A 25204-nucleotide genomic window follows, 5' to 3' on the forward strand; every position below is an offset into this window, starting at 1 on the left:
AAAAAAGACTAAAATAAAATAAAACAGAATATCTAAGAACTGTGGGACAACTAAAAAAAGTGTAAAATATGCATAATGGGAATGCAAGAAGAAGAAAAAAGAGAGAAAACACAAAAGAAATATTTGAAACAATGATGACTGAGAATTTCCCCCAAATTAATGTCAGACACCAAATCACAGATCCAAGATGCATAAAGAAAACCAAGCAGGATAAATGCCCAAAATATTGCACCTAGGGGTATCATTTTCAAACTAAATAAAATATAAGATAAAGAGAAAAAACTCACAGGTCCTTTGATTCAGATGATATTAGCAAGATGGTGGATGAGAATATCCTATCCCTTACTCTCAAACAAATACAGCAATAAAGTCAAATATACACAGCATCCCAGAATGAAGTTAGAGGGCTGCAGTGACACAGAGGAGTGCAAAGACTGGGGATGGCTGCATAGAAAAGGTCTGTGTTGTCCTATGCCCAGGCCAGTGCAGCATCATGATGAATTCCCTCAACTGTGAGTTCTGTCTGTGGGGGAAGAGGGAAATGGGGGACCTCAGCAGCCCTTGCCACTGGAGCTCCCAGAAGCCCTCACTACCACCATACAGAACTCCCAGATGGTCACTGATGTGGACTCCAGCCGTCAGAATTGACTGGAGCCAGAACCGCTGTGTTCCCTGGAGCTGGAACTGCCAATTGTTAATCTTCCCTCCAAGTCAGAGTCACAACGTTTCCACACAATCCCAGTGAGGTGATGTGCACCTGCACTCAGACCAGTACCCTCTGTGAAGTGTGGACCTACAATCTGCCCTGGTGCCTGCTAGTGGCACTGTAAGTATGCTGTGAGAATGGGCAGTTGTTGCAGCTGTGTGTGTGAGACCACAGGATCAGAAGCCTGCCACAGCTACACATTCAAGCCCACAGGATCAGGCACCCACGCCAGCTGCATGTGCCATCCATCAGACTTGGCCCCTATTTTCCTGCCATAGCACATGCATCCATGCACCTATTGGAAAAGGAGCCTTTTGAAGGCAACATGTGCAATCATGTGCCCTGTAATCCCAACCCCTGTGTATACCCCTAAGATGGCATTCTGGTGAGCCCCCAGAATAGGCATCCCTGCACATCTTTACATTAGGATCTGGACCTGGAGCCACCACACACCTCATCCAGCTGGTGCCCTTGCCTCCACCCATGGGAGAAGGTCTTTTTCTACCTAGACCAGTCTGTGAAGTTTGGAAGGGATGACTCTTTTCCCAAATGCAAGACCATTCAAGATTACAAAGAACATGAAAAACCAAGGCAAGATAATACTATCAAAAGAACACAATAACAAAGACTTTAAATAATTATTTTAAAGAAGTACAACAAGCTACAAGAGAATGCAGATAAGCAACAAAATGATATCAAGAAAACAACACATGGAGAAAATAACATCCAACAAAGAGACAGAAATAATAAACCACCCACCCCCAAAAAAACAGAAATTCTGGAGCTGAAGAAAACAACAATTGAAATAAAAACTACAACAAAGAGCCACAACAGCAGATTTAATCAAGCAGAAGAAAGAATAAGGTAACATAAAGACAAATCATTTGAAATTATTCAAAAAAGAAAAAAGGAATGAAAAAGAGTGAAGAAAATCTGTGGGATTCATGAGACACCATCAAGTGAAACAATATATGCATTATGGAACTTTAAGAAGAAGAGAGAAAGAAAGACAGAAATAATGGCTGAAAACTTCCTAAATTATGGGAGGGAAATTGACATTCAGATTTATGAAGCTCGAAATTCCCAAATAGGATCAACTCAAAAAAGACTACACTGACACCCATTGTAATCAAATTGTCAAAGGTCAATTACAAAGAGAGAATTTTGAAAGCAGCAATGGAACAGTGACACGTCACATATAAGGAAACCTTCATATGTCTATCAGAGGATTTCTCAGCAGAAACTTTGCAGAGCAGAAGAGAGTGGAATGACACATTCAAAGTGCTGACAGAAAAATATGCCAATCAAGAATTCTATACCTGGCAAAATTATACTTTAAAAATGAAGGAGACAGAAATTCTTTTTTCCCAGACAAATAAAAACTGAAAAAGTTTGTCACCACTAGACCTGCTTTACAACAAATACTTTAAGAAGGTTCTTCAAATTCAAATAAAAACATGGTAAACATCTCTGGTATAAAAAAGGGGAGAAGAAAAAACCTGCTAAACAGTAGAATGAAAGCATATGAAAACCTAAATCTTATGGGTAAATGTAAATATATAGCCAAATATAGAATAATTGCAATGGTAGTATTACACCTGTTAGAATGGCTATTACAAAAAGATGAAAGATAACAAGTATTGGCATTGATGGGGAGAAAAGAGACTCCTCATACACTGTCATTGGGAATGTAATTTGGTACAATCATTGTGGAATACAGTATGGAGTTTACACAAAAATTAAAACTAGATCTATATGATCTTTCAATCCCACTTCTGACTATACATCCCCCCAAAATGAAATCAACATCTCAAAGAGATATATGCATTTCCATGTTTATTGCATCACTATTCACACTAGTCAAGGCATGAAAACAGCTTTCTTGTCTGTTGATGGATGAATGAAAAAGAAATGGTGGTATATATAAAATAGAGTGTTAGTCAACCTTAAAAAAGAAGAAAATTCTGCCATTTGCAACAGCATGGATGAACATGGAGCATATTATATAAGTGAAATAATCCAGTCATGGAAAGACAAATACTACACGATTTCACATGTGGAATATAAAATAGTTGAATTCATACAAGCAGAGAGTAGAATGGTGGTTACCAGTATCAGTGGCTGGAGCAAATAGGAGATGTTCATTGAAGGGTATAAAGTTTCAGTTGTGAAAGATGAGTGAGTTGTAGAGATCTAATACACAGCATGAAGATTGCAGTTAACAATACTGTATTGTATACTATATGCTTGAAATTTGCTAAAAGAGTAGATTTTCTGTTTTCTCACCATACACACACACACACACACACACACAGCAACTATGTGAGGTGATGACTATTAATTAATTAGCTTGACTATAGTAATCACTTCACAATGCATATGTATATCAAAACATTACATTGTATACTTTAAACATATACCATTTTTTATTTAAAAGGAAAAATTCTAATAACAGAATAATTCTGAAAGAAGACAGAGAAGAAACCTTACTCAAAGAAGAGGAAAGAAAGAATTATATCCTACTTTTCCTCAGAAACTATGTACGCAAGAATAGAGTGGAGAGAAATCTTTAAAGTATGGCTTAAAAAAACCTCCATCAACACAGAATTCTGTACCTGGCAAAATTATCCTTCAAAACTAAAGGTGAAATAAAGACTTTTTTTTCAAACAAGTATTTAAGAAATTTGGGATCAGTAGACATGCCTTGCAAGAAATGATAAAATAAGTTCATAAAAGAAAAGGAAAAAGACCTAGGTCAGAAACTCAGATCTACATAAAGAAAGGAAAAGCATCAGAAAAGGATAAGTAAAGGCAAAAAAAAACCCTTTTAACTACGCTTAATTGACCTATCAGATAACAGTCTGTTCAAAATAATAGCAACTATGCATTCAATTATGTATGCATAATTTTAGACATATATACATATGCATACATATATTTATGTATGCTTATGTTTGAGTAAAACTAATGGCAACAATAATACCTGGGATGAAGGGGAGAAATTATAATTGTTTTAAACTATAAAGTATTCACACTACCTATAAAACAGTATTGTGTTATTTAAAATGACTTAAATTAGTTGTAAGTATATATTGCAAGCTCTAGGGCAACTACTAAACAAGCAAAAATGCATATAACTGATATGTTAAGAAAGGCAAAAAAAATGGAATCATAAAATGCTCAATGAAAATCAGGCAAAAAAAGAATGGAAGGCAAAAATAGGAACAAAGAACAAGAACAAGTAGAAAAATGTAACAGATATGGTAGATATTCATTGAGCTGTATCACTAATTGCTTTCGATGTCAATGGTCCAAATGTGCTTACTAAAAGACAGTGATTGTCAGAATGGATAAAGAAAAAGACACAACCACATGTTGTCTACAAGTAAACTCTGTATGTGTCTTTGTATTTATATTTAAATATATACAAATACATTTAAATGTGGATTTAAAGTAAATGGATGGAAGATATATGTAGATTAAAAGCAAGTGGATGGAAAAAGACATAACATGCTAGCACTAATCAAAAGAAGGCAGGAGTAAGTATATTAACTTCAGACAGAGTAGACTTCAGGGCAAAGAAAGTTATCAGGGATAAAGAGGGGCATTATGTAATAATAAAGGATCAATATTCCAAGAAGACATAACAATTCTACATGTGTGTGCATATAAAAATAGAGCATCAAAATACATGAGGCAAAAATTGATAGAACCAGGAGGAGGAAATAGCTAAATCCAGTATTATAGTTGGGGACTTCAGTATCTGTCTATCAGAAATGAACAAATCTGGCAGGCAAATAAATCAGTAAAGACATACTTGAACTCAACAACAGCATCAGTCAACTGGATATAATCGCATTCATAGAGTAATTCACTCAATAACAGCAGAACACACATTCTTCTCAAGCTCAAATGGAACATTTACCATGACAAAGAACATTCTGGAAACAACTTGATATAGTTAAAAGAATAAAAATCTTACAATGTCTGTACTCAGACCACAATTGCATTAAACTATAAATTAGTAACAGAAAGATAGCTCAAAAAAGTCTAAAATACATGAAGATTAAACAACACACTTCTACAAAAAACATGGGTCAAAAAAACTCAAGAGAAATTTAGACAATATTTTGAACTAAACAAAAGTAAAAACACTACTTACAAAAATTTCTGGATGCTGCAAAAGCAGTGCTTAGAGGGAAATTGATAATATTCAATACATATATGAGATAAGAAAGATCTAGAATAAAAATCTCAGCTTTTATTTTAGGAAACTAGAAAAAAATAGCAAATTAAATCCAAAGTGAGCAGAAGGAAAGAAATAAAAATCAGAGCAGAAGTCAATGAAACTGAAAACTGGATATCAATAGAGAAAGTCAACAAAACCAAAAGCTATGTATTTGAAAAGATAAATAAAATCAATAAACTTCTAGCCAGGCTAATGAAGAAAAAAAAGAGAGTACAGAAATTACTAATCAGAAATGAAGGAGAAGATATCCCTGTAGATCCCACGGACATCAAAATAAAAGAAAACTATGAATAATTTTATGCCCACAAATTTAATAATCTTGATGAAATGAAGAATTTCTTGAAAGACACTGTCTGCCAAAACTCACACAAGAAAAAATAGACAATCTGAAAAGGCCTACATCTATTATATGAATTGAATCAATAATTAATAACCTCTAAACAAGTCACCAGACCCAAATGAGCTCACTGGTGAATTTTACCAAACTATGGAAAAAATTGTACTAATTCTCTACAGTCTCTTTTAGAAGATAGAATACTCCATAACTCATTCTATTAGACCAGCATTATCCTAATACCAATAGACATTATGAGAAAGAAAATGGACAAACCAATATCTCTAATGAACATACACAAATTTCTTAACACAATATTAGCAAATTAAGTACAATAATGTGTGAAAAGATTTACACAGCAAGACCAAGTGGAATTTGTCTCAGATATGCAAGGCTGGTTTAACATTTGAAAATCAATTAATATAATCTATGATATCAACAAGCTAAATAGAAAAATTCATATATTAAGGGGGCGGAGCAAGATGGCCGAATAGGAACAGCTCCAGTCTCCAACTCCCAGCGTGAGCGACACAGAAGACCGGCGATTTCTGCATTTTCAACTGAGGTACTGGGTTCATCTCACTGGGGAGTGCCAGACGATCGGTGCTGGTCAGCTGCTGCAGCCCGACCAGCGAGAGCTGAAGCAGGGCGAGGCATTGCCTCACCTGGAAAGCGCAAGGGGGAAGGGAATCCCTTTTCCTAGCCAGGGGAACTGAGACACACAACACCTGGAAAATCGGGTAACTCCCACCCCAATACTGCGCTTTAAGCAGACAGGCACACCAGGAGATCATATCCCACACCTGGCCGGGAGTGTCCCACACCCACTGAGCCTCCCTCATTGCTAGCACAGCAGTCTGTGATCTACCAGCAAGGCAACAGCGAGGCTGGGGGAGGGGCGCCCGCCATTGCTGAGGCTTAAGTAGGTAAACAAAGCTGCTGGGAAGCTCGAACTGGGTGGAGCTCACAGCAGCTCAAGGAAACCTGCCTGTCTCTGTAGACTCCACCTCTGGGGACAGGGCACAGTAAATAATAACAAACGCAGCAGCTCTGCAGACGCAAACGACTCTGTCTGACAGCTTTGAAGAGAGCAGTGGATCTCCCAACACGGAGGTTGAGATCTGAGAAGGGACAGACTCCCTGCTCAAGTGGGTCCCTGACCCCTGAGTAGCCTAACTGGGAGACATCCCCCACTAGGGGCAGTCTGACACCCCACACCTCACAGGGTGGAGTACACCCCTGAGAGGAAGATTCCAAAGCAAGAATCAGACAGGTACACTCGCTGTTCAGAAATATTCTATCTTCTGCAGCCTCTGCTGCTGATACCCAGGCAAACAGGGTCTGGAGTGGACCTCAAGCAATCTCTTACAGCTACAACCTACAGCTGAGGATCCTGACTGTTAGAAGGAAAACTATCAAACAGGAAGGACACCTACACCAAAACCCCATCAGTACATCACCATCATCAAAGACCAGAGGCAGATAAAACCACAAAGATGGGGAAAAAGCAGGGCAGAAAAGCTGGAAATTCAAAAAATAAGAGCGCATCTCCCCCGGCAAAGGAGCGCAGCTCATCGCCAGCAATGGATCAAAGCTGGACGGAGAATGACTTCGACGAGATGAGAGAAGAAGGCTTCAGTCCATCAAATTTCTCAGAGCTAAAGGAGGAATTACGTACCCAGCGCAAAGAAACTAAAAATCTTGAAAAAAAAGTGGAAGAATTGATGGCTAGAGTAATTAATGCAGAGAAGCTCACAAACGAAATGAAAGAGACGAAAACCATGGCACGAGAAATACGTGACAAATGCACAAGCTTCAGTAACCGTCTCGATCAACTGGAAGAAAGAATGTCAGCGATGGAGGATCAAATGAATGAAATGAAGCGAGAAGAGAAACCAAAAGAAAAAAGAAGAAAAAGAAATGAACAAAGCCTGCAAGAAGTATGGGATGATGTAAAAAGACCAAATCTACGTCTGATTGGGGTGCCTGAAAGTGAGGGGGAAAATGGAACCAAGTTGGAAAACACTCTTCAGGATATCATCCAGGAGAACTTCCCCAACCTAGTAGGGCAGGCCAACATTCAAATCCAGGAAATACAGAGAACGCCACAAAGATACTCCTCGAGAAGAGCAACTCCAAGACACATAATTGCCAGATTCACCAAAGTTGAAATGAAGGAAAAAATCTTAAGGGCAGCCAGAGAGAAAGGTCGGGTTACCCACAAAGGGAAGCCCATCAGACTAACAGCAGATCTCTCGGCAGAAACTCTTCAAGCCAGAAGAGAGTGGGGGCCAATATTCAACATTCTTAAAGAAAAGAATTTTAAACCCAGAATTTTATATCCAGCCAAACTAAGTTTCATAAGTGAAGGAGAAATAAAATCCTTTACAGATAAGCAAATGCTTAGAGATTTTGTCACCACTAGGCCTGCCTTACAAGAGACCCTGAAGGAAGCACTAAACATGGAAAGGAACAACCGGTACCAGCCATTGCAAAAACATGCCAAAATGTAAAGACCATCAAGGCTAGGAAGAAACTGCATCAACTAACGAGCAAAATCACCAGTTAATATCATAATGGCAGGATCAAGTTCACACATAACAATCTTAACCTTAAATGTAAATGGACTAAATGCTCCAATTAAAAGACACAGACTGGCAAACTGGATAAAGAGTCAAGACCCATCAGTTTGCTGTATTTGGGAGACCCATCTCACATGCAGAGACATACATAGGCTCAAAATAAAGGGATGGAGGAAGATTTACCAAGCAAATGGAGAACAAAAAAAAGCGGGGGTTGCAATACTAGTCTCTGATAAAACAGACTTTAAACCATCAAAGATCAAAAGAGACAAAGAAGGCCATTACATAATGGTAAAGGGATCAATTCAACAGGAAGAGCTAACTATCCTAAATATATATGCACCCAATACAGGAGCACCCAGATTCATAAAGCAAGTCCTTAGAGACTTACAAAGAAACTTAGACTCCCATACAATAATAATGGGAGACTTCAACACTCCACTGTCAACATTAGACAGATCAACGAGACAGAAAGTTAACAAGGATATCCAGGAATTGAACTCATCTCTGCAGCAAGCAGACCTAATAGACATCTATAGAACTCTCCACCCCAAATCAACAGAATATACATTCTTCTCAGCACCACATCGTACTTACTCCAAAATTGACCATGTAATTGGAAGTAAAGCACTCCTCAGCAAATGTACAAGAACAGAAATTATAACAAACTGTCTCTCAGACCACAGTGCAATCAAATTAGAACTCAGGACTAAGAAACTCAATCAAAACCACTCAACTACATGGAAACTGAACAACCTGCTCCTGAATGACTACTGGGTACATAACGAAATGAAGGCAGAAATAAAGATGTTCTTTGAAACCAATGAGAACAAAGATACAACATACCAGAATCTCTGGGACACATTTAAAGCAGTGTGTAGAGGGAAATTTATAGCACTAAATGCCCACAAGAGAAAGCAGGAAAGATCTAAAATTGACACTCTAACATCGCAATTAAAAGAACTAGAGAAGCAAGAGCAAACACATTCAAAAGCTAGCAGAAGGCAAGAAATAACTAAGATCAGAGCAGAACTGAAGGAGATAGAGACACAAAAAACCCTCCAAAAAATCAATGAATCCAGGAGTTGGTTTTTTGAAAAGATCAACAAAATTGACAGACCACTAGCAAGACTAATAAAGAAGAAAAGAGAGAAGAATCAAATCGACGCAATTAAAAATGATAAAGGGGATATCACCACTGACCCCACAGAAATACAAACTACCATCAGAGAATACTATAAACACCTCTACGCAAATAAACTGGAAAATCTAGAAGAAATGGATAATTTCCTGGACACTTACACTCTTCCAAGACTAAACCAGGAAGAAGTTGAATCCCTGAATAGACCAATAGTAGGCTCTGAAATTGAGGCAATAATTAATAGCCTACCAACCAAAAAAAGTCCAGGACCAGATGGATTCACAGCTGAATTCTACCAGAGGTACAAGGAGGAGCTGGTACCATTCCTTCTGAAACTATTCCAATCAATAGAAAAAGAGGGAATCCTCCCTAACTCATTTTATGAGGCCAACATCATCCTGATACCAAAGCCTGGCAGAGACACAACAAAAAAAGAGAATTTTAGACCAATATCCCTGATGAACATCGATGCAAAAATCCTCAATAAAATACTGGCAAACCGGATTCAGCAGCACATCAAAAAGCTTATCCACCATGATCAAGTGGGCTTCATCCCTGGGATGCAAGGCTGGTTCAACATTCGCAAATCAATAAACATAATCCAGCATATAAACAGAACCAAAGACAAGAACCACATCATTATCTCAATAGATGCAGAAAAGGCTTTTGACAAAATTCAACAGCCCTTCATGCTAAAAACACTCAATAAATTCGGTATTGATGGAACGTACCTCAAAATAATAAGAGCTATTTATGACAAACCCACAGCCAATATCATACTGAATGGGCAAAAACTGGAAAAATTCCCTTTGAAAACTGGCACAAGACAGGGATGCCCTCTCTCACCACTCCTATTCAACATAGTGTTGGAAGTTCTGGCTAGGGCAATCAGGCAAGAGAAAGAAATCAAGGGGATTCAGTTAGGAAAAGAAGAAGTCAAATTGTCCCTGTTTGCAGACGACATGATTGTATATTTAGAAAACCCCATTGTCTCAGCCCAAAATCTCCTTAAGCTGATCAGCAACTTCAGCAAAGTCTCAGGATACAAAATTAATGTGCAAAAATCACAAGCATTCTTATACACCAGTGACAGTCAAACAGAGAGCCAAATCAGGAATGAACTTCCATTCACAATTGCTTCAAAGAGAATAAAATACCTAGGAATCCAACTTACAAGGGATGTAAAGGACCTCTTCAAGGAGAACTACAAACCACTGCTCAGTGAAATCAAAGAGGACACAAACAAATGGAAGAACATACCATGCTCATGGATAGGAAGAATCAATATCGTGAAAATGGCCATACTGCCCAAGGTAATTTATAGATTCAATGCCATCCCCATCAAGCTACCAATGAGCTTCTTCACAGAATTGGAAAAAACTGCTTTAACGTTCATATGGAACCAAAAAAGAGCCCGCATCTCCAAGACAATCCTAAGTCAAAAGAACAAAGCTGGAGGCATCACGCTACCTGACTTCAAACTATACTACAAGGCTACAGTAACCAAAACAGCATGGTACTGGTACCAAAACAGAGATATAGACCAATGGAACAGAACAGAGTCCTCAGAAATAATACCACACATCTACAGCCATCTGATCTTTGACAAACCTGAGAGAAACAAGAAATGGGGAAAGGATTCCCTATTTAATAAATGGTGCTGGGAAAACTGGCTAGCCATAAGTAGAAAGCTGAAACTGGATCCTTTCCTTACTCCGTATACGAAAATTAATTCAAGATGGATTAGAGACTTAAATGTTAGACCTAATACCATAAAAATCCTAGAGGAAAACCTAGGTAGTACCATTCAGGACATAGGCATGGGCAAAGACTTCATGTCTAAAACACCAAAAGCAACAGCAGCAAAAGCCAAAATTGACAAATGGGATCTCATCAAACTAAAGAGCTTCTGCACAGCAAAAGAAACTACCATCAGAGTGAACAGGCAACCTACAGAATGGGAGAAAATTTTTGCAATCTACTCATCTGACAAAGGGCTAATATCCAGAACCTACAAAGAACTCAAACAAATTTACAAGAAAAAAACAAACAACCCCATCCAAAAGTGGGCAAAGGATATGAACAGACATTTCTCAAAAGAAGACATTCATACAGCCAACAGACACATGAAAAAATGCTCATCATCACTGGCCATCAGAGAAATGCAAATCAAAACCACAATGAGATACCATCTCACACCAGTTAGAATGGCGATCATTCAAAAGTCAGGAAACAACAGGTGCTGGAGAGGATGTGGAGAAATAGGAACACTTTTACACTGTTGGTGGGATTGTAAACTAGTTCAACCATTATGGAAAACAGTATGGCGATTCCTCAAGGATCTAGAACTAGATGTACCATATGACCCAGCCATCCCATTACTGGGTATATACCCAAAGGATTATAAATTATGCTGCTATAAGGACACATGCACACGTATGTTTATTGCAGCACTATTCACAATAGCAAAGACTTGGAATCAACCCAAATGTCCATCATTGACAGATTGGATTAAGAAAATGTGGCACATATACACCATGGAATACTATGCAGTCATAAAAAAAGGATGAGTTTGTGTCCTTTGTAGGGACATGGATGCAGCTGGAAACCATCATTCTTAGCAAACTATCACAAGAACAGAAAACCAATCACCGCATGTTCTCACTCGTAGGTGGGAACTGAACAATGAGATCACTTGGACTCGGGAAGGGGAACATCACACACCGGGGCCTATCATGGGGAGGGGGGAGTGGGGAGGGATTGCATTGGGAGTTATACCTGATGTAAATGACGAGTTGATGGGTGTAGCACACCAACATGGCACAAGTATACATATGTAGCAAACCTGCACGTTGTGCACATGTACCCTACAACTTGAAGTTTAATAATAATAAATAAATTTAAAAAAAAAAGAAAAATTCATATATTCACATCAATAGATGCAAAACAATATTGAACAAAATCTAACACTCATTCTGATAAAAAGTCCTCAGTCAACTGGGAATAGAAGGGAACTTCCTTAACTTTATAAGGAACATCTACCAAAAACCTACAGCTAACATCAATAATATTGAGAAACTCTAACTTTCCCACTGAGATCCAGAACAAGGCAAGAATATTCTTTCCCTCCACTTTTCTTTTCAACATTGTACTGTAAGTCCTCATTAATGCAATAAGATCAGAAATGGAAACAAAGTGTATACTATGAAAGAAGAAATAAAACTGTCTTTGTTCCCAGATAACTTAATCTTTAAGTTGTCAACTATATGACATTTTAATGATTTCAACTACATGACATTCTGGAAAAGGCAAAACTATGGAGACAGTAAAAAAAAATCAGTGGTTTTCGAGGGTTAGGGGAGAGACAGTGCTGAATAGGTGGAGTATAGAGAATTGGTGGAGTATAGAGAATTTTGAGGGCAGTGAAACTACTCTGTATGATACTTCTGTATGATACTACAGTGGTAGATACCTATCATTATACATTTGTCCAAACCCATAGAATGCACACCAAGAGAAAATCCTAATGTATACTATGGACTTTGGGTGATAGAATTGTGTCAATGTAGGTTCATTATCTCAGTTCGTTTGTACTGCTATAACAAAAAACCCTAGACTAGATAATTTATAAATGGAAATTTGTTGCTCACAGTTTTGGAGGCTGGAAAGTTGAAGAATAAGGCACCAGCAAATTCATTGTTGGGTGAGGTCCCGTTCCTCATAGATGGCACCTTTTATGTGTTCTCACACAGTGGAAGGGACAAGAGACTCCCTGGTGCCTGTTTTATGAAGGCCCTAATCCCATTCATGAGGGTGCAACTCTAATGACCTAATCACCTCTCAAAGGCCCTGCCTCTTAATACCATCACCATAGGGGTTTGGTTTCAACATTTGAACTCTGGGGGGACACAAACATTCAGACCATAGCATTCTTTCATTGGCCTTCCGAATTTATGTCCTTCTTATATGCAAACTACACACGTTACTTCCCAATAGCCCCCTAATTCTTAACTCATTGCAATATCAGCTTTAAAGTCTCATCTGAATATCAACTTGTTCAACTTATGGGTGAGACTCAAGGTGCAATTCATCCTGAGGCAAATTCCCCTTCTGTTGTGAACCTGCAAAGTCAAACAACTTATGGGCTTCCAAAATACAGTGATGGGATAGGCCTAGGATAGGCATTCCCATTCCCAAAGGAAGAAATAGGAAAGGAGAAAGGGGTAACTGATTCAGTAAATCCAGAACCCAACAGGGCAAACAATATTAAGTCTTAAGGCTGGATAATATTCTTCTCTGACACGATGTTAGACTCCCAAGGCTCTAGGCAACCCTGCCCCCATGGCTTTGCTGGGCTCAGTCAATCCATCAACTCTTATGGGTTGGCATTAGAAGCCAGTGGCTCTCCCAGGCTGGAGGAGCATGCTGATGGCTCTACAGTTCTGGGGTCTTGGGAGCGGACCTGTCTGCACAGTCCTGCTGAACATTGTCCTAGTGGGGTGTCTCTGTGGTGGTACTGCCCTGCAGCAGTTCTCTGCCTAGGCCCTGAGGCTCTTTGGGGCATCCTTTGAAATCTAGGTGGAGGTAGCCATGCTTCCATAGGTTGTGCACTCTGTGTACCAGTGGAGATGGCACCATGCAGACACCAGCAAAGTTTATCACCTGTGCCTTCCAAAGGGGCTGCCCAAGCCACACCTGAGATTGCCAAGGAGTGTTGTGCCAAATGCAGGGAGCAGAGCCTTGAAATCATTCTGCTTCCAAGGCCCTTGCATTTTGGGCCTGTGATAGGTGAAGTAGCCCCTGAAGATCTCCAAAATGCCTTTAAAGTCATTTTTCCATTGTTTTGATGAATAACACCTGGTTTTCATTGACCCATACTAATGTCCTCATCAGAAGCCAACAATGGCTTGGGCACACTCTTAGTGTTCTCTCCTGATGTCTTTTCACTCTTTAAAACATGGCCAGGCTGAGAATTTCTCAAAACATTAAGGTCTGCTTCCCTTTTGATTATCAATTTTATCCTTAATTCATTTTTCTCTTTTTGCATTTTACTATAAGCAGTCAAGGGAAGCCATACTGTACCCTTGGCAGTTTGCTTACATATTTCTTCCACTAAATATTATTTTTCATGGCTCAGAAGTTCTACCTTCCTCAAAGACAATTCAACAGAATTCAGCAATTTTTCTAAAACTTTATAACAGGCACAGCCTTTCCTCCAGTTTCCAATAACTTGTTAGTTATTTCTATCTGAGATCTCATCAGAAAGGACTTTACCATCCATGTTTCCACCAACATTCTGATTATGATCACAAGTGATCTCTAAGATGATTGAGGCTTTCTGTGTATCTCTCTTTTTCTGAGCCCTCACCAAAATCACTCTTAATGCTGTGTTTATAGCAATGCAGGCGTTTTTTCTAACATGCATCTCAAAATTTTTCCAGATTGTATCCATTACCCAGTTTCAAAGCTGCTTCCACATTTTTAGATATTTGTTATTGCAACATCCTCGTCTTGGTACGAATTTCTGTCTTTGTCCTTTAGGGCTTCCATAACAAAATATCTTAGACTGGGTAATCTGTAAACAATAAACATGTGTTGCTCATAGTTCTGGAGGCTAGATCAAGCTGCCAGCAAGACATGGTGTCTGGCGAGGGCACATTCCTTATAGATGCCACCTTCTGTGTGTCCTCACATAGTGGAAGGGACAAGCAGGCTCCCTCAAACATCTTTTATAAGGGCACAAGGCCCCACCTCTGAACACAATTGCATGGAATGTTAGATTTCAATATATAAATTTTGAGGAGGCACAAATATTTGGATCATTGCCTTCATCAACCTTAGGAAATCAACCACTGTGGTGGGGATGTTGATTATGGGGGAGGCCACGCATATGTGGGGAAGGGGGTATATGGGACATCTCTGTATCTTCTGTTCAATGTTGCTGTGAACCTGAAACTGCTTTTTAAAACATGAAGTCTATTAAAAAAGGCCAATGCAGTACACTTGGAGATTGTCATGTTCTTAACCTAAGAAATTAAGTTGTGTTAAATCCTGTAATTGGAATAAACAGTGCCAGAAGACAAAAACATCTTACTTTACAGGTTACTCATGAGGCAGAGAAGTTTATTGTGGGTTCTGTTGTCATTTCTGGCTGCCAAAGCCAGCCTAGGCCCTGCCTGCCTCCAGTGGGCACCCTGGTGGAGGTGGCTTACATTGGTGGAAATGTGAGGAGGAGGATGGGAAGTGACTCTGGAGGGTAATGTGATGGGACAGTGGGAATGTGAAAGGAGGAGAGTGCAGAGGGAGGCTCCTATCTCTTTCTTCCATCAGGGCTGGATTCCCTCTTCTCCTTTTTGCTCCTTCTTTCTCCTTGCAGTCAACTCCGTTCTTCCAGGGTCTGACCCACCACTCCTCCTTCCCCTAGCCACCCTCCCTGGAGAAGTCCAGCATGATGGATGGAAACGTCTTCCTCTTTAGCTGTGGCTTCCCTCAGGGTACAGCATCTGATGGCCAAGCATACAAAAGGGGGGTTGCCCTCTGTCATTCTGTTCCAGCACTGCAGTCATGACTTCTCCTCCCTGGGCCTCAGTTTACCCATCTGAGAAATGAGATGGTTGGATTATGTTCTCTTTTGACTTTGCCCTGCTGTAATTCTGGGGTTTAGCTCCAAAGTCCTCTCCACAGAGAGTCAGTCCCTCCTTTCTTGGCTCCCATAGCTCTTGGCTTGTCTTTTGTGCTAGCTCCTGTCAAGAGCATGGACTATCGTGTTAGGAATGTGGAGGAAAGGGACTGAAGCCGGAGGGTCTGAGTTCAAATTCAACTCTCTACGTATTAATGGTGGTCGCAGAGCACTGTCCTTAACCTGTTTCCTCAATGGTGAAATAAGCATGACGCTGTCTCATAAGTGGGCATTGAATGGGCTGTGAGACTAACCATGTGCTGGCACGTAGGACGTGCTCTATAAATGAGAATGTTGTTGGTAGTATTAGTGAGTTCTATTCCTTCCCATATTTTACACTTGTTTGCCGCGCGCCTCTTTACTGTTAGGGATTCTGCGTCGTGAGGTGCATACCACGGTGATCTTCTGAGATCTGGCTCCTGCCTTCAGGGAGACGACAGGAGAGATGACCTCCCTGTTAATCCTCTGTAGACAAGGCCCCCTCAGTCCTTCAACAATCGAGGCTCTAGCAGTGTCTCTGTCCCTGAATTACAGAGACGAAATAGGCTCAGAGAGGGCGTAGCGCCCACCCAGGGCCACAGAACGGGTAGGAGAATCCCTGAACCTTTGCAGTCCTCCGGCCCAGGGAGGGCTGACCCCGGGCTGGAGTTGGGGGCTGCGCTGCCGCCTCTCCTCTGCGCTCACCTGGGCGGGAGACAGGGTCGAGTGTCCACAAGTCCCCCTGGCACGACCGGGTGCACGTCCCTCCCCTACGCCCTGCGCCCACCCGGGCCCGGGGGCACGAGGCCGCCTCCAGCCTCCCCGCGGGTCCGGGGCGGCCTGCCGGGGCTGGCAGAGCACGTCTCGGCGACAAAAGAGGCCCCGGACATGCTCTCCGATGAACTTGGCAGATTTAGACACTCAGCCCTAATTGCGGTGAACTCGGGCAGCGGCACCCGCGCGGGGCAGATGTGCCTCGGCGCTGCCCGGCCCAATTGCTCCCACTTATCCTGGCCTCGCCCGCCCAGTTGGAAGCGCGCGGCCGGCTGGGGCCGCCAGGAAACGCCTCTGCCATCAATCAGAGGCGGCGGGGCGGCCGCGATCGATGGCGGCCCCCGCACTGAGGCCCCAGCCTCCGGATCAATCTGCCGCCTGCCGTGTTCCCCCGCGGCCCGCGGACGCCGCGCTGGGAGAGACGGGTCGATGCGTCTCGGGGTGCAGGGGCACGCGGGGACGGCGGCCTTCGCGGGGCTCTGCGCCCTCCCTAGCCTTGTCCTCCCGGGCCCGGGTGATGCTGGCTCGTCCGGCAGAGGCTCCCCAGGCCGCCTCAGCCGGGCTCTGGGGGACCTCCTGGGACCGCGGGGTGCGGCCCAGAGGGCAGCCCTAGGCCTGGGTGATGGAGTTGATGGTAGTGCTGGGGCCGGGAAGCGCTCCGACCTCAAGGAGAACTGCCCTCGAGGTTTCTCTTCCCTTCTCATCCGCTTCTGACCCCATCGCTTCTGCTCACTGCGCCCTCCCTCTCCTTTCCTTCCCCTCTCATTTCCCCTCACGGCCCTCTTCTTGTCTTCACACTCTCTTTCTCCCCGCCTTCACTCCGTCTTCACTCTCCTCTTCCTTTTCTCTCCCCGTCTCTCCATTCCCTCTTCCCTGCCTGCCCGCCCCTTCCTGCCTTCTTTCTCCTTTCTGTTTACTTGATCTCCCCCGTCCACAACCCTTAGAGCACCACCCGCCCGCTCTTCCCTCCCCAAGTTCGGGCTTGCAGGCTCTCCTCCTGCAGATATAGTCTGAGTTTTACCCCGCCCCATCCTTCTACCCCCGCCCCGCTGCCGCCTTGTTCTAATGCTGTCCTATCAATCAAGACTGTGGCCAGCCTGCCAGGCAGAGGTGCTGGTCCGAGGCACCGAGTAATTGCTTACTAGAGGGTGGAAAGACTCTCTCAACCCTTCAAATAGCATCAGGATAATGTCAGCAGAATTAACTCAAGCTCTCTAATTACCCCTTGGTTCACTATCAGTGTTTTCATTTGAGCTCGCATTGAATGAGTCTTTGTCAGAGAAAATCAGCAACATTGTGTCTGCAAGGCAGCCAGAAAAATTCAAAGAACTCAAAGATGAGGAGAGGGCTTTTTTGTTTAGATCACAAAAACCTTTGATAAATCACCCTCATGGCTATTTAACCCTGCTCCCTTCCAACCCCAATTCTCTTTCTCCATAAGCTCATAAAAAGTATGGCTTTTTCAAAAGTTTAAGATGGGTGCAAGAACAGCTACTCACACAGGGCCTACCGGAGAAGCCACACCCAGCTCTAGGCATTATCCCCTTCCAAAGTGCTGTGTCTGCTCTCATCAGAGAAAGGATGCCTGTTACAATGCAGGGTTTCTACTTGCCATTAACTCAGGATGTTCAAATCCCCATCTCCGAATATGTCCCTGTTTAAAGCCTTAAAACACTTCACTAAAGCTGCCTCTCTCTTACTCTTGGATTCTGAGTACCTTCAGGCTGTTTCTGTCTTAGACCGATCTGTTCCATTTTCTGCAAACCCTTCAGCTTTTGGATAGCAAGGAAGGATGCTCCGGAGTAACCTGCAGGGTCTCTACTGTGTTCAGCCCAAATGTGCCTGGCTGCTTCCTCATCCTGCCCTGGGGTATTTCTGACTGCTGAAAAAAATTAGCAAACAACCAGAACTACAATATTAGCGGTTAAAACAACAGTTGAAAAATAAGAACCACAAAGACTCACCACTTTCTTCCTCCCCATCCAGTTCATCCCCTATTTTTAGTGCCTGTTGGACTTCAGGGATTTTACTATGTGTGTGTGTGTTACTGGGAGCAAGAGGGGCATTTGGTCTTTGCCTCACTTTTTCAAAAGGGCCTCAAAATTAGACTTTTGAGGTAGTCTTCTAATAAGATTAGAAGACACACACCAGCCCTGCTGTAAATTCCCAAGACAATTTGGTGCCACTACAGAAAGGCCCTCCTTCTGCAAGACACTTTGCTGCCAATAGCTGGAAAATTGTCATGAAAACCAGACAAATCTGAAATGGCTATGAGGAGAAAGATGGCCCTGGAGGCCTCACTCACAGTCAGAGAGACCCACTGACAGAACTGAAAACCGATGACCCTCCCTCAGGTGTAAACGTGCATGCCATTAATGGAGCACATGGCTTGCAGTGCTCTGTAAATTCACGTTTCAGATCAGCTCTGCATTTACTTTGTGATTCGCATTGTTATGTTGTATTGAGTTCTTCATGTGAAAATATTTGTTTGTTGAAAGTATACTTTAAGAACATCTCATAATTTTTGTAGCCATCTTTTGACACATTTATTTATTTATTTTAATACTTCTGAACTCTCAAAAAGTGAATTTAACCTGATCTTTTCTTGCTTCTCAGGGTTCCTGGGAGCCATTCTTTATTTTGGGGAAGCCCAACTTCTACCGTCCTCCAGAATTTTCTTGGAGAACCACCCAGCTCTCAGCCCATGAAGTTGTAGCCTACTATAACTTCAAGGTGGCCTGGACCTTGTTGACCAATCAGACCATCAGATTCCCCTGTGGATAGCCATATGACCAAATTTTCCCAGTGAGACTGAATTTCAGAACTTTGCTTTAGGCTGCTGTGAAAGAAAAGAACTTTTCTTCTGCAATTGCTGAGGACTGGGTTCCTGGCAGCATTTTTACCATTAAGTGAAAGTCAGCCTGACAGTGTATCCAACACAGAGCAGCAGGAGCTGGAGAGGGAGAGGGACCTGTCACCCACACTCCACTGTGGGTTTTCGCCAGGGCCTTAAGCCAGGGGGACTTGTCCTCCTGTCCCAAATGACAGTGCTGGGAGGAGTTTTAAAGGTCCAAGTCCAGTAGTCTCATTTTACAGATGAGAAAATCAAGGCCTAGAGAGCAGGAAGCTAGAAAGTGTTAGAGCCAGACTGAGAATCCAGGACTCCCTGTTCTCGTGGTATAGGAAGCCCAGCCTGATGTCCATGGTAAAGCAAAAGGGGCTCAGAAAGAGCAAACTGTAGTAAAACAACTGAAATTCAGACTTTTCATGAAATTAAGCTCACCAAACACTTTTTGGAGCAGTTTCTGTGTTCATATGCATATATAATAGGTTTTTATTGAAGGCTAAATATGTTGTGCTGGGCACTGTGCTAGGGAATTGTGAGTACAGTGGCATGCAAAAAACAGACTCAGGTATGGGAGCTCATGGACTGCTAAAAGAAAGGCTGTGCAGGTTGTGCACTGCCTCACTCTAGGGGAATCAATAGATCCTGAAGTGAAAGGCACACTCTAGCATTGCGCAGTGCACAAAAATATGGCAGCTCTGGGGGCTCAATACATTGCTATTCCTGAACCTGGAACATGGCCCTGTGTATGCGAATGCAGAAGAAAATGAGACAGTGCTCATGCACTGCAGAAGTTTGCTCTATCACATGGGCATTTGCTTATATACTCCACTTGCAGGGACAGCCCTTTATGAGGCCTAATTCCTTGACTTTAAAAACAATGAGAAGGGTCCAGGGGCACATAAGGAAAAGCTCGCTCATGTCCTGCTTAATGCCAAGCTTTCTTAATAATTTTCAGTGATTGGGAAGAGGGGAACGGTGACTGGGGAAGCCAGAGGGGAACTGATGGGAGAGAAATGCTGCGGCCAATTAGCTGAAATGTTACAGTCGGTGCATTCTCAGCTTGATGGGCTCATTAAGCCACACAGCTTCCTGACAGGTTTTGGTTCTAGTTAAGAGGAAGACGTGGACCCTCTGCCTTGCATATGTGGTCCATCAGGTGCTCCTGAGTGTGCGGGTCTGCCTATTTCTCTTAGCTCCCCCGGTGTCTTCCCCATTTGTCCGCTTTGTGTGTCTGTGGCTTGTGCGATTCCACCCTGAAGTCTTTCCCAAATGCCAAATGATTTCTCTGCATGCACAGATTATATTTTCCCTTTGAAAGTTTAATCTGAATGCTCAATGTTCAGTTGCCAAAGGCTGTGAACTAATTTCTCTTGTCATTGCCACTTGGTGGAAATGTCATCATTAGTGAGGCAGGAAACGCTAAAGAAGGGAGAGGAGGGGAAAAGAGGATGGGCAGGAGGGTCTCCAACCCTCCCAGCGATGCCTAAATGCCACAGCAATTAGAGAGATCCTGTGCCTGGTGAGGGGAGTTGCCCATGCGAGGAGCCCAGGAGTAGGATGCACCAAGGAGGCACACTCTGGGGGCCTGACGGCTTGGCTATGCTCCTTGGGTGGAGTGGAGCTCATTTGGTCAGTGTGCCCTAGGGACAGGTAGCCAGAGTCCTCTGTGACCTCTGTAATGAGAAACATTCCTGAACAGTGGTTCTGCCTTTTGCAAAATCACAGTTCACTCTGTGACCTGGTGTGGCTTATATAAAGGTCCTTGCAAGAGTGACTCCTTGTAACTGAGCTGGGGAGCCTTTGCAGATGAATTGCCTACTGCTTGTTACTGGTCAGCTAACTTAGCCAGTTGCCGGGATCTACTAAAGCTAAGTTCCACTCTCAAACAAGCTACCTATTCTGTGATGCCTGCTTATGTTTATTTATTTGATTCCCTTTAAATTGTTTCTGCTTTCTACCTTACATTTTATGTGATTTTTTTTTTTTTTGTTTAAAAAATGTATTCTTGCCTCTGTGAATAGTGCTGCAATAAACATGCATGCACATATGTCTCTATGATAGAACGATCAACCTAAATGTTCATCAGTGGTAGACTGGATAAAGAAAATGTGGTACATATACACCATGGAATACTGTACAGTCATAAAAAAGAATGAGATCATGTCCTTTGCAGGGACATGGATGGAGCTGGAGGCTACTATCCTTAGAAAACTAGTGCAGAAACGGAAAACCAAATACTGCATGTTCTCACTTATAAGCAGGAGCTAAATGATAAGAACACATGGACACATAAAGGGGAACAACACACATTGGGGCTTATTGGGGAGTGGAGGGTGGGAGGAGGGAGAAGATCAGGAAGAACAACTAATGGGTACTAGGCTTAATACCTGGGTGATGAAATAATTTGTACAATAAACTCTCGTGACGTAAGTTTACTTATATAACAAACCTGCACATGTACCCTTGAACCTAAAATAAAAGTAAATTAAACAAAAAATGTATGTTTAAAGATTATGATACAATTTGATTTAAAAACACTGGAGGCCGGGCATGGTGGCTCAAGCCTGTAATCCCAGCACTTTGGGAGGCCGAGGCGGGTGGATCACGAGGTCAGGAGATCGAGACCATCCTGACTAATATGGTGAAACCCTGTCTCTAGTAAAAAAATACAAAAAATTAGCCGGGCGCGGTGGTGGGTACCTGTAGTTCCAGCTGCTCGGGAGGCTGAGGCAGGAGAATGGCATGAACCCGGGAGGTGGAGCTTGCGGTGAGCCGAGATCACGCCACTGCACTCCAGCCTGGGTGACAGAGAGAGACTCCGTCTCAAAAAAAAAAACAAAACAAAACAACACTGGAAACATAACTGATAGCAATTTACTCTACCTACATCTATCCCTGAAACACACACAGATCAGGTTTGTGTGAAACTTCATAGGTTACCTCATATTCAGTTTGGGAGTGAACAAATTACAAACCAAAAAAGAACAAACATTGACTCAGTGCCTACAGTATGTGCCAAGAAATGTGCTAGACACTTTCAAAATTATTCTTTCCATTTAATGCTCACAAACAGCCCTATGAGACAGGCACCATGGTCCCCGTTTTTCAGATGCAAGTCAGCAATGGTCAAAGATTTGCCTCAGGGTTTGCAGTTTAGTAAATGGCTGAACTGGGATTTAACCTGAGACCGACTTTTGGTGTTTTCTATGTGTTTTTTTTTTCTTTCTTTTTTTTGCTCCAAATTTCCTGTTAGTGAATTATAACTGGAGTTGGATTAAACACAGTGTTTACTGCCCAAGATGTGGGTAACTCTTTCCCTCTCTGGGTCTCAGTCTTCTCATCTGTGCAATGGGTATAATGTTCTGGACTCTGACTCCCTTGTCAGTTATTGTGAGGACAAAATTGGGCCACACCTGAGGAAGTGGTAACAAAACAGTGTTAAGCAGTCTGAGGAAAATTACAGAGTCATTTAGAGTGTTCCCAACATCCTCCTAATAGCCCAGGGCCTGGTAGTCATTGTAGTCAGGACCTGAGCAAGAGCCTAAGCAGGGTTCTGGAAATCCAAGTCAAGGGCTGAGGAAGGGGTTGTGGGTAGATGGAAGCTTCCTGCTCTAGAGCCTGGAGCCTCTCATCCACTGCATAAGAATTGGTGATTTTGCTTTCAAAACTCAATTCCTTCCTTCCCATACGAACAGAAATTATATTTCTGCAGCAAAATCTGCCTTCAGAGCTTTCAAAGAAGATGGGCTGCATCCCACCTTAGGCGTGTAATGGAGGAGGGGGTGAGACCCATGGTGGCTGGTTGGCAAGCACTGCTCAGATGCTCCCCAAGACCTGGACCTTGTCATGGGCCAGGAGGGAAGGTGGGCTTCTGGGGGACTGGTTCAACCCTCCGTGCCTGGCCTGCTGCCTTCGGGTCAGGGCAGCAATCAACTCTAGTTGAACAAGTAGAGTCGAGGGCAGGGTTCTGGAGACTGGTGGTGCCAAGGCTGGCCTGGCAAGATGCCAGAAATGTATTTTTATAAATTACCATGGCCTTTGCTTGTATCTGCTGCTCTGAGCATCTTCTGAGGTGTTCAGAAAGGCTCCCAACAAGCAGGACTTTTCACTTGGCAGGAAAGTCCCTTCCACTCCTGGCCAGCCTGCAGAGCCTGAGGATCTATCTCCTCATGTTGAATGCAGTGCCCAGGGTCGCCATGCTGGCACTGGTCCTTAAACCCAGGCACACATGATGCCTTCCTTCAGCTCTCCCCACTCAGCATCTTTGCTTCTTTGCCTCCAGAGCATACGCCCCATATACTAACCCTCCAAAAATGGAGCAAAAGCAAAAACTGAAATGGCCATGAATTTGAAATTCCCCAAAATGTCAGCATCCTTTCACCTAGGCACAGACCTGTCTCAGATTCCCTTAACTCTCAGCTCAAGCCTAAGTCAAGTCCCTGGGCCCTTGTGCTCACCCAGATAATGTGCCCGGAGCACCCTCTGTGGAGTGAGTTTTTGCCTTATTGCTAAGAGACAGAATTGCAGCCTTCAAGGAGCCCAGTTTCATGGATTCCCAGAGAGTCAGGAGTAAGGGGCGTAGTCTTTGGAGCTAACTCTGAGAAGGAGGAAAGGTTGAGAAGCAGGAAAGTAGGATGGCATCCTCTTTCTTTTTCTTTTATGTCAACTTTATAAAGAACTTTCCTCCTCATTACCTCATTCAACTCTCTCAATAGCCCTGTGAGTAATCAGGAGGATTTTGTCCCCATTTTAGCAAACTGCAGCTCAGAGAGTCCAAGTGACCTTTCCAAGGTGACAGATCCACTGAGAATCGAAGCCAAGGCCCAAATGTATTTGTCTGGCTCCAAATTCAACCAGTGCCTGCTTCCAAGAATCAGTGCTTCATCTGGATGTTTTGGAGGTGTTTGGAGGGCAAGGACAAGGGTAGTCCAGGAAGGCTTCTTGAAGGAGGTGGGCTTAGGCTGGGCCCCCGACAAAGGAGAGAATCTGGCCAAGCGGAGGGTAGATGACCCTCTCAAGGTTGCTCCCTGCCCATGATCTCCCTACTTTTGCAGGATCCAGATGCCATTCTCACCCCACTCTTCACCTGTCTCACCAGGGACCAGAGGCTTGAAATTAAAAAGTTGTCATTTGCTGAAACAAGGCAGCTTCGGGCCCTCAGGCTGGGCCTATGAGGCCCACACTTGACGGTGCCTGTTCACAGCCTGCCTGGGCTGCGGGAATGGAGGAGTCATTACCATCTGTCTGCTGAGCCAGATCAGTAGGGGGGAGGACACTGTGCTTGGCTGGGGTCCTGCCACTCAGGGTGGGGCTGTAAGTTGTACCTGGGGCTGTCTTGAACCCTCATTCCACTTTCTGATACTGTCCTCCAGCTGCTCCCTGACCCACATCCCAGCCTGGGCCTAGGCCTGGGGAGAGTCAGTGAGTCTGCAGAAAGGAAGAGGGGAAAGGCTTGGATGAAATAAAAATACAAATAGACATTTTTAGTTATATGAAAGAAATTCCCTTAGATTTTGCCTTGTTCTTCATGTGATGATGATTTCCTGAGTGTCTACCCTGGGCCAGGCACAGTGTCTATGCTAGGGTTGCAGAGATTAGTCAGACGCCATCTCTTCCTTTGTAGGAAACTGGTTCTGGTGTGTGACTGTGTGATGGGGATTTGATTTAACTTGTTCCTTGTTTGCTGCTCATGTCCCACAACTAAAGAAGGGCCTGGGTTTTACATCTAGGAAGCCAAATAGTAACTGTGGGCAGAGTAAGAGGCACCAACTCAAATGCTTGCAAGGTCCGGGCAGGAAATATGAGTGAGTCAGGCCAGGTGGGGAGTGAGGAGGGCTGGGGACTGCAAGTCCCACCCAAGAGGGGGCATCCAACCCTCAGTTTGAGTCTCCTGCTTCTGTGGAAGAAAGGGG

This window comes from Chlorocebus sabaeus, chromosome 5 (genome assembly GCF_047675955.1).
Source record: "Chlorocebus sabaeus isolate Y175 chromosome 5, mChlSab1.0.hap1, whole genome shotgun sequence".
Lineage (NCBI taxonomy): Eukaryota > Metazoa > Chordata > Mammalia > Primates > Cercopithecidae > Chlorocebus > Chlorocebus sabaeus.